We start from the raw sequence: 18906 nt of genomic DNA, 5'->3' as shown, positions 1-18906 counted from the left end.
GTTACTCCTAACTACAGTAACATAATGACTGAGTTACTCCTAACTACAGTAACATAATGACTGAGTTACTCCTAACTACAGTAACATAATGACTGAGTTACTCCTAACTACAGTAACATAATGACTGAGTTACTCCTAACTACAGTAACATAATGACTGAGTTACTCCTAACTACAGTAACATAATGACTGAGTTACTCCTAACTACAGTAACATAATGACTGAGTTACTCCTAACTACAGTAACATAATGACTGAGTTACTCCTAACTACAGTAACATAATGACTGAGTTACTCCTAACTACAGTAACATAATGACTGAGTTACTCCTAACTACAGTAACATAATGACCGAGTTACTCCTAACTACAGTAACATAATGACTGAGTTACTCCTAACTACAGTAACATAATGACTGAGTTACTCCTAACTACAGTAACATAATGACCGAGTTACTCCTAACTACAGTAACATAATGACTGAGTTACTCCTAACTACAGTAACATAATGACTGAGTTACTCCTAACTACAGTAACATAATGACTGAGATACTCCTAACTACAGTAACATAATGACTGAGTTACTCCTAACTACAGTAACATAATGACTGAGTTACTCCTAACTACAGTAACATAATGACTGAGTTACTCCTAACTACAGTAACATAATGACTGAGTTACTCCTAACTACAGTAACATAATGACTGAGTTACTCCTAACTACAGTAACATAATGACTGAGTTACTCCTAACTACAGTAACATAATGACTGAGTTACTCCTAACTACAGTAACATAATGACTGAGTTACTCCTAACTACAGTAACATAATGACTGAGTTACTCCTAACTACAGTAACATAATGACTGAGTTACTCCTAACTACAGTAACATAATGACTGAGTTACTCCTAACTACAGTAACATAATGACTGAGTTACTCCTAACTACAGTAACATAATGACTGAGTTACTCCTAACTACAGTAACATAATGACTGAGTTACTCCTAACTACAGTAACATAATGACTGAGTTACTCCTAACTACAGTAACATAATGACTGAGTTACTCCTAACTACAGTAACATAATGACTGAGTTACTCCTAACTACAGTAACATAATGACTGAGATACTCCTAACTACAGTAACATAATGACTGAGATACTCCTAACTACAGTAACATAATGACTGAGTTACTCCTAACTACAGTAACATAATGACTGAGTTACTCCTAACTACAGTAACATAATGACTGAGTTACTCCTAACTACAGTAACATAATGACTGAGATACTCCTAACTACAGTAACATAATGACTGAGTTACTCCTAACTACAGTAACATAATGACTGAGTTACTCCTAACTCCACAGTAACATAATGACTGAGTTACTCCTAACTACAGTAACATAATGCCTGAGTTACTCCTAACTACAGTAACATAATGACTGAGTTAGTCCTAACTACAGTAACATAATGACTGAGTTACTCCTAACTACAGTAACATAATGACTGAGTTACTCCTAACTACAGTAACATAATGACTGAGTTACTCCTAACTACAGTAACATAATGACTGAGATACTCCTAACTACAGTAACATAATGACTGAGTTACTCCTAACTACAGTAACATAATGACTGAGTTACTCCTAACTACAGTAACATAATGACTGAGTTACTCCTAACTACAGTAACATAATGACTGAGTTACTCCTAACTACAGTAACATAATGACTGAGTTACTCCTAACTACAGTAACATAATGACTGAGTTACTCCTAACTACAGTAACATAATGACTGAGTTACTCCTAACTACAGTAACATAATGACTGAGTTACTCCTAACTACAGTAACATAATGACTGAGTTACTCCTAACTACAGTAACATAATGACTGAGTTACTCCTAACTACAGTAACATAATGACTGAGTTACTCCTAACTACAGTAACATAATGACTGAGTTACTCCTAACTACAGTAACATAATGACTGAGTTACTCCTAACTACAGTAACATAATGACTGAGTTACTCCTAACTACAGTAACATAATGACTGAGTTACTCCTAACTACAGTAACATAATGACTGAGTTACTCCTAACTACAGTAACATAATGACTGAGTTACTCCTAACTACAGTAACATAATGACTGAGTTACTCCTAACTACAGTAACATAATGACTGAGTTACTCCTAACTACAGTAACATAATGACTGAGTTACTCCTAACTACAGTAACATAATGACTGAGTTACTCCTAACTACAGTAACATAATGACTGAGATACTCCTAACTACAGTAACATAATGACTGAGTTACTCCTAACTACAGTAACATAATGACTGAGTTACTCCTAACTACAGTAACATAATGACTGAGTTACTCCTAACTACAGTAACATAATGACTGAGTTACTCCTAACTACAGTAACATAATGACTGAGTTACTCCTAACTACAGTAACATAATGACTGAGTTACTCCTAACTACAGTAACATAATGACTGAGTTACTCCTAACTACAGTAACATAATGACTGAGATACTCCTAACTACAGTAACATAATGACTGAGTTACTCCTAACTACAGTAACATAATGACTGAGTTACTCCTAACTACAGTAACATAATGACTGAGATACTCCTAACTACAGTAACATAATGACTGAGTTACTCCTAACTACAGTAACATAATGACTGAGTTACTCCTAACTACAGTAACATAATGACTGAGATACTCCTAACTACAGTAACATAATGACTGAGTTACTCCTAACTACAGTAACATAATGACTGAGTTACTCCTAACTACAGTAACATAATGACTGAGTTACTCCTAACTCCACAGTAACATAATGACTGAGTTACTCCTAACTACAGTAACATAATGCCTGAGTTAGGCCTAACTACAGTAACATAATGACTGAGTTACTCCTAACTACAGTAACATAATGACTGAGTTACTCCTAACTACAGTAACATAATGACTGAGTTACTCCTAACTACAGTAACATAATGACTGAGTTACTCCTAACTACAGTAACATAATGACTGAGTTACACCTAACTACAGTAACATAATGACTGCGTTACTCCTAACTACAGTAACATAATGACTGAGTTACTCCTAACTACAGTAACATAATGACTGAGTTACTCCTAACTACAGTAACATAATGACTGAGTTACTCCTAACTACAGTAACATAATGACTGAGATACTCCTAACTACAGTAACATAATGACTGAGTTACTCCTAACTACAGTAACATAATGACTGAGTTACTCCTAACTACAGTAACATAATGACTGAGATACTCCTAACTACAGTAACATAATGACTGAGTTACTCCTAACTACAGTAACATAATGACTGAGTTACTCCTAACTACAGTAACATAATGACTGAGATACTCCTAACTACAGTAACATAATGACTGAGTTACTCCTAACTACAGTAACATAATGACTGAGTTACTCCTAACTACAGTAACATAATGACTGAGATACTCCTAACTACAGTAACATAATGACTGAGTTACTCCTAACTACAGTAACATAATGACTGAGTTACTCCTAACTACAGTAACATAATGACTGAGATACTCCTAACTACAGTAACATAATGACTGAGTTACTCCTAACTACAGTAACATAATGACTGAGTTACTCCTAACTACAGTAACATAATGACTGAGTTACTCCTAACTCCACAGTAACATAATGACTGAGTTACTCCTAACTACAGTAACATAATGCCTGAGTTAGTCCTAACTACAGTAACATAATGACTGAGTTACTCCTAACTACAGTAACATAATGACTGAGTTACTCCTAACTACAGTAACATAATGACTGAGTTACTCCTAACTACAGTAACATAATGACTGAGTTACTCCTAACTACAGTAACATAATGACTGAGTTACTCCTAACTACAGTAACATAATGACTGAGTTACTCCTAACTACAGTAACATAATGACTGAGTTACTCCTAACTACAGTAACATAATGACTGAGTTACTCCTAACTACAGTAACATAATGACTGAGTTACTCCTAACTACAGTAACATAATGACTGAGTTACTCCTAACTCCACAGTAACATAATGACTGAGTTACTCCTAACTACAGTAACATAATGACTGAGATACTCCTAACTACAGTAACATAATGACTGAGTTACTCCTAACTACAGTAACATAATGACTGAGTTACTCCTAACTACAGTAACATAATGACTGAGTTACTCCTAACTACAGTAACATAATGACTGAGTTACTCCTAACTACAGTAACATAATGACTGAGTTACTCCTAACTACAGTAACATAATGACTGAGTTACTCCTAACTACAGTAACATAATGACTGAGATACTCCTAACTACAGTAACATAATGACTGAGTTACTCCTAACTACAGTAACATAATGACTGAGTTACTCCTAACTACAGTAACATAATGACTGAGATACTCCTAACTACAGTAACATAATGACTGAGTTACTCCTAACTACAGTAACATAATGACTGAGTTACTCCTAACTACAGTAACATAATGACTGAGATACTCCTAACTACAGTAACATAATGACTGAGTTACTCCTAACTACAGTAACATAATGACTGAGTTACTCCTAACTACAGTAACATAATGACTGAGTTACTCCTAACTCCACAGTAACATAATGACTGAGTTACTCCTAACTACAGTAACATAATGCCTGAGTTAGTCCTAACTACAGTAACATAATGACTGAGTTACTCCTAACTACAGTAACATAATGACTGAGTTACTCCTAACTACAGTAACATAATGACTGAGTTACTCCTAACTACAGTAACATAATGACTGAGTTACTCCTAACTACAGTAACATAATGACTGAGTTACTCCTAACTACAGTAACATAATGACTGAGTTACTCCTAACTACAGTAACATAATGACTGAGTTACTCCTAACTACAGTAACATAATGACTGAGTTACTCCTAACTACAGTAACATAATGACTGAGTTACTCCTAACTACAGTAACATAATGACTGAGTTACTCCTAACTCCACAGTAACATAATGACTGAGTTACTCCTAACTACAGTAACATAATGACTGAGATACTCCTAACTACAGTAACATAATGACTGAGTTACTCCTAACTACATTAACATAATGACTGAGTTACTCCTAACTACAGTAACATAATGACTGCGTTACTCCTAACTACAGTAACATAATGACTGAGTTACTCCTAACTACAGTAACATAATGACTGAGTTACTCCTAACTACAGTAACATAATGACTGAGATACTCCTAACTACAGTAACATAATGACTGAGTTACTCCTAACTACAGTAACATAATGACTGAGTTACTCCTAACTACAGTAACATAATGACTGAGTTACTCCTAACTACAGTAACATAATGACTGAGTTACTCCTAACTACAGTAACATAATGACTGAGTTACTCCTAACTACAGTAACATAATGACTGAGTTACTCCTAACTACAGTAACATAATGACTGAGTTACTCCTAACTCCACAGTAACATAATGACTGAGTTACTCCTAACTACAGTAACATAATGACTGAGTTACTCCTAACTACAGTAACATAATGACTGAGTTACTCCTAACTACAGTAACATAATGACTGAGATACTCCTAACTACAGTAACATAATGACTGAGTTACTACTTACTCTACAGTAACATAATGACTGAGTTATGTCCTAACTCTACAATAACATAATGACTGAGTTACTCCTAACTCTACAGTAACATAATGACTGAGTTACTCCTAACTACAGTAACATAATGACTGAGTTAGTCCTAACTCTACAGTAACATAATGACTGAGTTACTCCTAACTCCACAGTAACATAATGACTGAGTTAGTCCTAACTACAGTAACATAATGACTGAGTTACTACTTACTCTACAGTAACATAATGACTGAGTTTGTCCTAACTCTACAATAACATAATGACTGAGTTACTCCTAACTCTACAGTAACATAATGACTGAGTTACTCCTAACTCTACAGTAACATAATGACTGAGTTAGTCCTAACTCTACAGTAACATAATGACTGAGTTACTCCTAACTCTACAGTAACATAATGACTGAGTTAGTCCTAACTCTACAGTAACATAATGACTGAGTTAGTCCTAACTCTACAGTAACATATTGACTGAGTTAGTCCTAACTCTACAGTAACATAATGACTGAGTTACTCCTAACTCTACAGTAACATAATGACTGAGTTACTCCTAACTCTACAGTAACATAATGACTGAGTTACTCCTAACTCTACAGTAACATAATGACTGAGTTACTCCTAACTCTACTGTAACATAATGACTGAGTTACTCCTAACTACAGTAACATAATGACTGAGTTACTCCTAACTACAGTAACATAATGACTGAGTTACTCCTAACTACAGTAACATAATGACTGAGTTACTCCTAACTACAGTAACATAATGACTGAGTTACTCCTAACTCCACAGTAACATAATGACTGAGTTACTCCTAACTACAGTAACATAATGACTGAGTTAGTCCTAACTACAGTAACATAATGACTGAGTTACTCCTAACTCTACAGTAACATAATGACTGAGTTACTCCTAACTACAGTAACATAATGACTGAGTTACTCCTAACTACAGTAACATAATGACTGAGTTACTCCTAACTACAGTAACATAATGACTGAGTTACTCCTAACTACAGTAACATAATGACTGAGTTACTCCTAACTACAGTAACATAATGACTGAGTTACTCCTAACTACAGTAACATAATGACTGAGTTACTCCTAACTACAGTAACATAATGACTGAGTTACTCCTAACTACAGTAACATAATGACTGAGTATACTCCAAACTACAGTAACATAATGACTGAGTTACTCCTAACTACAGTAACATAATGACTGAGTTACTCCTAACTACAGTAACATAATGACTGAGATACTCCTAACTACAGTAACATAATGACTGAGTTACTCCTAACTACAGTAACATAATGACTGAGTTACTCCTAACTACAGTAACATAATGACTGAGATACTCCTAACTACAGTAACATAATGACTGAGTTACTCCTAACTACAGTAACATAATGACTGAGTTACTCCTAACTACAGTAACATAATGACTGAGTTACTCCTAACTCCACAGTAACATAATGACTGAGTTACTCCTAACTACAGTAACATAATGCCTGAGTTAGTCCTAACTACAGTAACATAATGACTGAGTTACTCCTAACTACAGTAACATAATGACTGAGTTACTCCTAACTACAGTAACATAATGACTCAGTTACTCCTAACTACAGTAACATAATGACTGAGATACTCCTAACTACAGTAACATAATGACTGAGTTACTCCTAACTACAGTAACATAATGACTGAGTTACTCCTAACTACAGTAACATAATGACTGAGTTACTCCTAACTACAGTAACATAATGACTGAGTTACTCCTAACTACAGTAACATAATGACTGAGTTACTCCTAACTACAGTAACATAATGACTGAGTTACTCCTAACTCCACAGTAATATAATGACTGAGTTACTCCTAACTACAGTAACATAATGACTGAGATACTCCTAACTACAGTAACATAATGACTGAGTTACTCCTAACTACATTAACATAATGACTGAGTTACTCCTAACTACAGTAACATAATGACTGCGTTACTCCTAACTACAGTAACATAATGACTGAGTTACTCCTAACTACAGTAACATAATGACTGAGTTACTCCTAACTACAGTAACATAATGACTGAGATACTCCTAACTACAGTAACATAATGACTGAGTTACTCCTAACTACAGTAACATAATGACTGAGTTACTCCTAACTACAGTAACATAATGACTGAGTTACTCCTAACTACAGTAACATAATGACTGAGTTACTCCTAACTACAGTAACATAATGACTGAGTTACTCCTAACTCCAGTAACATAATGACTGAGTTACTCCTAACTCCACAGTAACATAATGACTGAGTTAGTCCTAACTACAGTAACATAATGACTGAGTTACTCCTAACTACAGTAACATAATGACTGAGTTACTCCTAACTACAGTAACATAATGACTGAGATACTCCTAACTACAGTAACATAATGACTGAGTTACTACTTACTCTACAGTAACATAATGACTGAGTTTGTCCTAACTCTACAATAACATAATGACTGAGTTACTCCTAACTCTACAGTAACATAATGACTGAGTTACTCCTAACTACAGTAACATAATGACTGAGTTAGTCCTAACTCTACAGTAACATAATGACTGAGTTACTCCTAACTCCACAGTAACATAATGACTGAGTTAGTCCTAACTACAGTAACATAATGACTGAGTTACTACTTACTCTACAGTAACATAATGACTGAGTTTGTCCTAACTCTACAATAACATAATGACTGAGTTACTCCTAACTCTACAGTAACATAATGACTGAGTTACTCCTAACTCTACAGTAACATAATGACTGAGTTAGTCCTAACTCTACAGTAACATAATGACTGAGTTACTCCTAACTCTACAGTAACATAATGACTGAGTTAGTCCTAACTCTACAGTAACATAATGACTGAGTTAGTCCTAACTCTACAGTAACATATTGACTGAGTTAGTCCTAACTCTACAGTAACATAATGACTGAGTTACTCCTAACTCTACAGTAACATAATGACTGAGTTACTCCTAACTCTACTGTAACATAATGACTGAGTTACTCCTAACTCTACAGTAACATAATGACTGAGTTAGTCCTAACTCTACAGTAACATAATGACTGAGTTACTCCTAACTACAGTAACATAATGACTGAGTTACTCCTAACTACAGTAACATAATGACTGAGTTACTCCTAACTACAGTAACATAATGACTGAGTTACTCCTAACTACAGTAACATAATGACTGAGTTACTCCTAACTCCACAGTAACATAATGACTGAGTTACTCCTAACTACAGTAACATAATGACTGAGTTAGTCCTAACTACAGTAACATAATGACTGAGTTACTCCTAACTCTACAGTAACATAATGACTGAGTTACTCCTAACTACAGTAACATAATGACTGAGTTACTCCTAACTACAGTAACATAATGACTGAGTTACTCCTAACTACAGTAACATAATGACTGAGTTACTCCTAACTACAGTAACATAATGACTGAGTTACTCCTAACTACAGTAACATAATGACTGAGTTACTCCTAACTACAGTAACATAATGACTGAGTTACTCCTAACTACAGTAACATAATGACTGAGTTACTCCTAACTACAGTAACATAATGACTGAGTAACTCCAAACTACAGTAACATAATGACTGAGTTACTCCTAACTACAGTAACATAATGACTGAGTTACTCCTAACTACAGTAACATAATGACTGAGTTACTCCTAACTACAGTAACATAATGACTGAGTTCCCCCTAACTACAGCAACATAATGACTGAGTTACTCCTAACTACAGTAACATAATGACTGAGTTACTCCTAACTACAGTAACATAATGACTGAGTTACTCCTAACTACAGTAACATAATGACTGAGTTACTCCTAACTACAGTAACATAATGACTGGGTTACCCCTAACTACAGTAACATAATGACTGAGATACTCCTAACTACAGTAACATAATGACTGAGATACTCCTAACTACAGTAACATAATGACTGAGTTACTACTTACTCTACAGTAACATAATGACTGAGTTTGTCCTAACTCTACAATAACATAATGACTGAGTTACTCCTAACTCTACAGTAACATAATGACTGAGTTACTCCTAACTACAGTAACATAATGACTGAGTTAGTCCTAACTCTACAGTAACATAATGACTGAGTTACTCCTAACTCCACAGTAACATAATGACTGAGATACTCCTAACTACAGTAACATAATGACTGAGTTACTACTTACTCTACAGTAACATAATGACTGAGTTTGTCCTAACTCTACAATAACATAATGACTGAGTTACTCCTAACTCTACAGTAACATAATGACTGAGTTACTCCTAACTCTACAGTAACATAATGACTGAGTTAGTCCTAACTCTACAGTAACATAATGACTGAGTTACTCCTAACTCTACAGTAACATAATGACTGAGTTAGTCCTAACTCTACAGTAACATAATGACTGAGTTACTCCTAACTCTACAGTAACATAATGACTGAGTTAGTCCTAACTCTACAGTAACATAATGACTGAGTTAGTCCTAACTCTACAGTAACATATTGACTGAGTTAGTCCTAACTCCACAGTAACATAATGACTGAGATACTCCTAACTACAGTAACATAATGACTGAGTTACTACTTACTCTACAGTAACATAATGACTGAGTTTGTCCTAACTCTACAATAACATAATGACTGAGTTACTCCTAACTCTACAGTAACATAATGACTGAGTTACTCCTAACTCTACAGTAACATAATGACTGAGTTAGTCCTAACTCTACAGTAACATAATGACTGAGTTACTCCTAACTCTACAGTAACATAATGACTGAGTTAGTCCTAACTCTACAGTAACATAATGACTGAGTTAGTCCTAACTCTACAGTAACATAATGACTGAGTTTGTCCTAACTCTACAATAACATAATGACTGAGTTTGTCCTAACTCTACAATAACATAATGACTGAGTTACTCCTAACTCTACAGTAACACAATGACTGAGTTACTCCTAACTCTACAGTAACATAATGACTGAGTTAGTCCTAACTCTACAGTAACATAATGACTGAGTTACTCCTAACTCTACAGTAACATAATGACTGAGTTAGTCCTAACTCTACAGTAACATAATGACTGAGTTAGTCCTAACTCTACAGTAACATATTGACTGAGTTAGTCCTAACTCTACAGTAACATAATGACTGAGTTACTCCTAACTACAGTAACATAATGACTGAGTTACTACTTACTCTACAGTAACATAATGACTGAGTTACTACTTACTCTACAGTAACATAATGACTGAGTTTGTCCTAACTCTACAATAACATAATGACTGAGTTACTCCTAACTCTACAGTAACATAATGACTGAGTTACTCCTAACTCTACAGTAACATAATGACTGAGTTAGTCCTAACTCTACAGTAACATAATGACTGAGTTACTCCTAACTCTACAGTAACATATTGACTGAGTTAGTCCTAACTCTACAGTAACATAATGACTGAGTTACTCCTAACTACAGTAACATAATGACTGAGTTAGTCCTAACTCTACAGTAACATAATGACTGAGTTACTCCTATCTCTACAGTAACATAATGACTGAGTTAGTCCTAACTCTACAGTAACATAATGACTGAGTTACTCCTAACTCTACAGTAACATAATGACTGAGTTAGTCCTAACTCTACAGTAACATAATGACTGAGTTACTCCTAACTCCACAGTAACATAATGACTGAGTTAGTCCTAACTCTACAGTAACATAATGACTGAGTTAGTCCTAACTCTACAGTAACATAATGACTGAGTTAATCCTAACTCTACAGTAACATAATGACTGAGTTACTACTAACTACAGTAACATAATGACTGAGTTACTCCTAACTCTACAGTAACATAATGACTGAGTTACTACTAACTACAGTAACATAATGACTGAGTTACTACTAACTACAGTAACATAATGACTGAGTTACTCCTAACTCTACAGTAACATAATGACTGAGTTACTACTAACTACAGTAACATAATGACTGAGTTAGTCCTAACTCTACAGTAACATAATGACTGAGTTAGTCCTAACTACAGTAACATAATGACTGAGTTAGTCCTAACTCTACAGTAACATAATGACTGAGTTACTCCTAACTACAGTAACATAATTACTGAGTTAGTCCTAACTCCACAGTAACATAATGACTGAGTTACTACTAACTCTACAGTAACATAATGACTGAGTTAGTCCTAATTCTACAGTAACATAATGACTGAGTTACTACTAACTCTACAGTAACATAATGACTGAGTTACTCCTAACTACAGTAACATAATGACTGAGTTAGTCCTAACTCCACAGTAACATAATGACTGAGTTAGTCCTAACTCTACAATAACATAATGACTGAGTTACTCCTACTCTACAGTAACATAATGACTGAGTTACTCCTAACTACAATAACATAATGACTGAGTTACTCCTAACTACAGTAACATAATGACTGAGTTACTCCTAACTCTACAGTAACATAATGACTGAGTTACTTCTAACTCTACAGTAACATAATGACTGAGTTAGTCCTAAATCTACAGTAACATATTGACTGAGTTAGTCCTAACTCTACAGTAACATAATGACTGAGTTACTCCTAACTACAGTAACATAATGACTGAGATACTCCTAACTACAGTAACATAATGACTGAGTTACTCCTAACTACAGTAACATAATGACTGAGTTACTTCTAACTCTACAGTAACATAATGACTGAGTTACTCCTAACTCTACAGTAACATAATGACTGAGTTAGTCCTAACTCTACAGTAACATAATGACTGAGTTACTCCTAACTCTACAGTAACATAATGACTGAGTTAGTCCTAACTCTACAGTAACATAATGACTGAGTTAGTCCTAACTCTACAGTAACATATTGACTAAGTTACTCCTAACTCTACAGTAACATAATGACTGAGTTACTCCTAACTCTACAGTAACATAATGACTGAGTTAGTCCTAACTCTACAGTAACATAATGACTGAGTTACTCCTAACTCTACAGTAACATAATGACTGAGTTACTCCTAACTACAGTAACATAATGACTGAGTTACTCCTAACTACAGTAACATAATGACTGAGTTACTCCTAACTACAGTAACATAATGACTGAGTTACTCCTAACTACAGTAACATAATGACTGAGTTACTCCTAACTCCACAGTAACATAATGACTGAGTTACTCCTAACTACAGTAACATAATGACTGAGTTAGTCCTAACTACAGTAACATAATGACTGAGTTACTCCTAACTACAGTAACATAATGACTGAGTTACTCCTAACTACAGTAACATAATGACTGAGTTACTCCTAACTACAGTAACATAATGACTGAGTTACTCCTAACTACAGTAACATAATGACTGAGTTACTCCTAACTACAGTAACATAATGACTGAGTTACTCCTAACTACAGTAACATAATGACTGAGTTACTCCTAACTACAGTAACATAATGACTGAGTTACTCCTAACTACAGTAACATAATGACTGAGTAACTCCAAACTACAGTAACATAATGACTGAGTTACTCCTAACTACAGTAACATAATGACTGAGTTACTCCTAACTACAGTAACATAATGACTGAGTTACTCCTAACTACAGTAACATAATGACTGAGTTCCTCCTAACTACAGCAACATAATGACTGAGTTACTCCTAACTACAGTAACATAATGACTGAGTTACTCCTAACTACAGTAACATAATGACTGAGTTACTCCTAACTACAGTAACATAATGACTGAGTTACTCCTAACTACAGTAACATAATGACTGGGTTACCCCTAACTACAGTAACATAATGACTGAGATACTCCTAACTACAGTAACATAATGACTGAGATACTCCTAACTACAGTAACATAATGACTGAGTTACTACTTACTCTACAGTAACATAATGACTGAGTTTGTCCTAACTCTACAATAACATAATGACTGAGTTACTCCTAACTCTACAGTAACATAATGACTGAGTTACTCCTAACTACAGTAACATAATGACTGAGTTAGTCCTAACTCTACAGTAACATAATGACTGAGTTACTCCTAACTCCACAGTAACATAATGACTGAGATACTCCTAACTACAGTAACATAATGACTGAGTTACTACTTACTCTACAGTAACATAATGACTGAGTTTGTCCTAACTCTACAATAACATAATGACTGAGTTACTCCTAACTCTACAGTAACATAATGACTGAGTTACTCCTAACTCTACAGTAACATAATGACTGAGTTAGTCCTAACTCTACAGTAACATAATGACTGAGTTAGTCCTAACTCTACAGTAACATAATGACTGAGTTTGTCCTAACTCTACAATAACATAATGACTGAGTTTGTCCTAACTCTACAATAACATAATGACTGAGTTACTCCTAACTCTACAGTAACATAATGACTGAGTTACTCCTAACTCTACAGTAACATAATGACTGAGTTAGTCCTAACTCTACAGTAACATAATGACTGAGTTACTCCTAACTACAGTAACATAATGACTGAGATACTCCTAACTACAGTAACATAATGACTGGGTTACCCCTAACTACAGTAACATAATGACTGAGATACTCCTAACTACAGTAACATAATGACTGAGATACTCCTAACTACAGTAACATAATGACTGAGTTACTACTTACTCTACAGTAACATAATGACTGAGTTTGTCCTAACTCTACAATAACATAATGACTGAGTTACTCCTAACTCTACAGTAACATAATGACTGAGTTACTCCTAACTACAGTAACATAATGACTGAGTTAGTCCTAACTCTACAGTAACATAATGACTGAGTTACTCCTAACTCCACAGTAACATAATGACTGAGATACTCCTAACTACAGTAACATAATGACTGAGTTACTACTTACTCTACAGTAACATAATGACTGAGTTTGTCCTAACTCTACAATAACATAATGACTGAGTTACTCCTAACTCTACAGTAACATAATGACTGAGTTACTCCTAACTCTACAGTAACATAATGACTGAGTTAGTCCTAACTCTACAGTAACATAATGACTGAGTTACTCCTAACTCTACAGTAACATAATGACTGAGTTAGTCCTAACTCTACAGTAACATAATGACTGAGTTACTCCTAACTCTACAGTAACATAATGACTGAGTTAGTCCTAACTCTACAGTAACATATTGACTGAGTTAGTCCTAACTCCACAGTAACATAATGACTGAGATACTCCTAACTACAGTAACATAATGACTGAGTTACTACTTACTCTACAGTAACATAATGACTGAGTTTGTCCTAACTCTACAATAACATAATGACTGAGTTACTCCTAACTCTACAGTAACATAATGACTGAGTTAGTCCTAACTCTACAGTAACATAATGACTGAGTTACTCCTAACTCTACAGTAACATAATGACTGAGTTACTCCTAACTCTACAGTAACATAATGACTGAGTTAGTCCTAACTCTACAGTAACATAATGACTGAGTTAGTCCTAACTCTACAGTAACATAATGACTGAGTTTGTCCTAACTCTACAATAACATAATGACTGAGTTTGTCCTAACTCTACAATAACATAATGACTGAGTTACTCCTAACTCTACAGTAACATAATGACTGAGTTACTCCTAACTCTACAGTAACATAATGACTGAGTTAGTCATAACTCTACAGTAACATAATGACTGAGTTACTCCTAACTCTACAGTAACATAATGACTGAGTTAGTCCTAACTCTACAGTAACATAATGACTGAGTTACTCCTAACTCTACAGTAACATAATGACTGAGTTAGTCCTAACTCTACAGTAACATAATGACTGAGTTAGTCCTAACTCTACAGTAACATATTGACTGAGTTAGTCCTAACTCCACAGTAACATAATGACTGAGATACTCCTAACTACAGTAACATAATGACTGAGTTACTACTTACTCTACAGTAACATAATGACTGAGTTTGTCCTAACTCTACAATAACATAATGACTGAGTTACTCCTAACTCTACAGTAACATAATGACTGAGTTACTCCTAACTCTACAGTAACATAATGACTGAGTTAGTCCTAACTCTACAGTAACATAATGACTGAGTTACTCCTAACTCTACAGTAACATAATGACTGAGTTAGTCCTAACTCTACAGTAACATAATGACTGAGTTACTCCTAACTCTACAGTAACATAATGACTGAGTTAGTCCTAACTCTACAGTAACATAATGACTGAGTTAGTCCTAACTCTACAGTAACATATTGACTGAGTTAGTCCTAACTCTACAGTAACATAATGACTGAGTTACTCCTAACTACAGTAACATAATGACTGAGTTACTACTTACTCTACAGTAACATAATGACTGAGTTTGTCCTAACTCTACAATAACATAATGACTGAGTTACTCCTAACTCTACAGTAACATAATGACTGAGTTACTCCTAACTCTACAGTAACATAATGACTGAGTTACTCCTAACTCTACAGTAACATAATGACTGAGTTAGTCCTAACTCTACAGTAACATAATGACTGAGTTAGTCCTAACTCTACAGTAACATATTGACTGAGTTAGTCCTAACTCCACAGTAACATAATGACTGAGATACTCCTAACTACAGTAACATAATGACTGAGTTACTACTTACTCTACAGTAACATAATGACTGAGTTCGTCCTAACTCTACAATAACATAATGACTGAGTTACTCCTAACTCTACAGTAACATAATGACTGAGTTACTCCTAACTCTACAGTAACATAATGACTGAGTTAGTCCTAACTCTACAGTAACATAATGACTGAGTTACTCCTAACTCTACAGTAACATAATGACTGAGTTAGTCCTAACTCTACAGTAACATAATGACTGAGTTACTCCTAACTCTACAGTAACATAATGACTGAGTTAGTCCTAACTCTACAGTAACATAATGACTGAGTTAGTCCTAACTCTACAGTAACATATTGACTGAGTTAGTCCTAACTCTACAGTAACATAATGACTGAGTTACTCCTAACTACAGTAACATAATGACTGAGTTACTACTTACTCTACAGTAACATAATGACTGAGTTTGTCCTAACTCTACAATAACATAATGACTGAGTTACTCCTAACTCTACAGTAACATAATGACTGAGTTACTCCTAACTCTACAGTAACATAATGACTGAGTTAGTCCTAACTCTACAGTAACATAATGACTGAGTTACTCCTAACTCTACAGTAACATAATGACTGAGTTAGTCCTAACTCTACAGTAACATAATGACTGAGTTAGTCCTAACTCTACAGTAACATATTGACTGAGTTAGTCCTAACTCTACAGTAACATAATGACTGAGTTACTCCTAACTACAGTAACATAATGACTGAGTTACTCCTAACTCTACAGTAACATAATGACTGAGTTAGTCCTAACTCTACAGTAACATAATGACTGAGTTACTCCTAACTCCACAGTAACATAATGACTGAGTTAGTCCTAACTCTACAGTAACATAATGACTGAGTTAGTCCTAACTCTACAGTAACATAATGACTGAGTTAATCCTAACTCTACAGTAACATAATGACTGAGTTACTACTAACTACAGTAACATAATGACTGAGTTACTCCTAACTCTACAGTAACATAATGACTGAGTTACTACTAACTACAGTAACATAATGACTGAGTTACTACTAACTACAGTAACATAATGACTGAGTTACTCCTAACTCTACAGTAACATAATGACTGAGTTACTACTAACTACAGTAACATAATGACTGAGTTAATCCTAACTCTACAGTAACATAATGACTGAGTTACTACTAACTACAGTAACATAATGACTGAGTTAGTCCTAACTCTACAGTAACATAATGACTGAGTTACTACTAACTCTACAGTAACATAATGACTGAGTTAGTCCTAACTCTACAGTAACATAATGACTGAGTTAGTCCTAACTCTACAGTAACATAATGACTGAGTTACTCCTAACTACAGTAACATAATGACTGAGTTACTCCTAACTACAGTAACATAATGACTGAGTTACCCCTAACTACAGTAACATAATGACTGGGTTACCCCTAACTACAGTAACATAATGACTGAGATACTCCTAACTACAGTAACATAATGACTGAGATACTCCTAACTACAGTAACATAATGACTGAGTTACTACTTACTCTACAGTAACATAATGACTGAGTTTGTCCTAACTCTACAATAACATAATGACTGAGTTACTCCTAACTCTACAGTAACATAATGACTGAGTTACTCCTAACTCTACAGTAACATAATGACTGAGTTAGTCCTAACTCTACAGTAACATAATGACTGAGTTACTCCTAACTCTACAGTAACATAATGACTGAGTTAGTCCTAACTCTACAGTAACATATTGACTGAGTTAGTCCTAACTCTACAGTAACATATTGACTGAGTTAGTCCTAACTCCACAGTAACATAATGACTGAGATACTCCTAACTACAGTAACATAATGACTGAGTTACTCCTAACTACAGTAACATAATGACTGAGTAACTCCAAACTACAGTAACATAATGACTGAGTTACTCCTAACTACAGTAACATAATGACTGAGTTACTCCTAACTACAGTAACATAATGACTGAGTTCCTCCTAACTACAGCAACATAATGACTGAGTTACTCCTAACTACAGTAACATAATGACTGAGTTACTCCTAACTACAGTAACATAATGACTGAGTTACTCCTAACTACAGTAACATAATGACTGAGTTACTCCTAACTACAGTAACATAATGACTGGGTTACCCCTAACTACAGTAACATAATGACTGAGATACTCCTAACTACAGTAACATAATGACTGAGATACTCCTAACTACAGTAACATAATGACTGAGTTACTACTTACTCTACAGTAACATAATGACTGAGTTAATCCTAACTCTACAGTAACATAATGACTGAGTTACTACTAACTACAGTAACATAATGACTGAGTTAGTCCTAACTCTACAGTAACATAATGACTGAGTTACTACTAACTCTACAGTAACATAATGACTGAGTTACTCCTAACTCTACAGTAAC

Source organism: Salvelinus alpinus, chromosome 4 (assembly GCF_045679555.1).
Source record: "Salvelinus alpinus chromosome 4, SLU_Salpinus.1, whole genome shotgun sequence".
In the NCBI taxonomy this organism is placed as follows: Eukaryota; Metazoa; Chordata; class Actinopteri; order Salmoniformes; family Salmonidae; genus Salvelinus; species Salvelinus alpinus.
The sequence above is the reverse complement of the archived record's forward strand: the minus strand, read 5'-3'. Positions refer to the sequence as shown.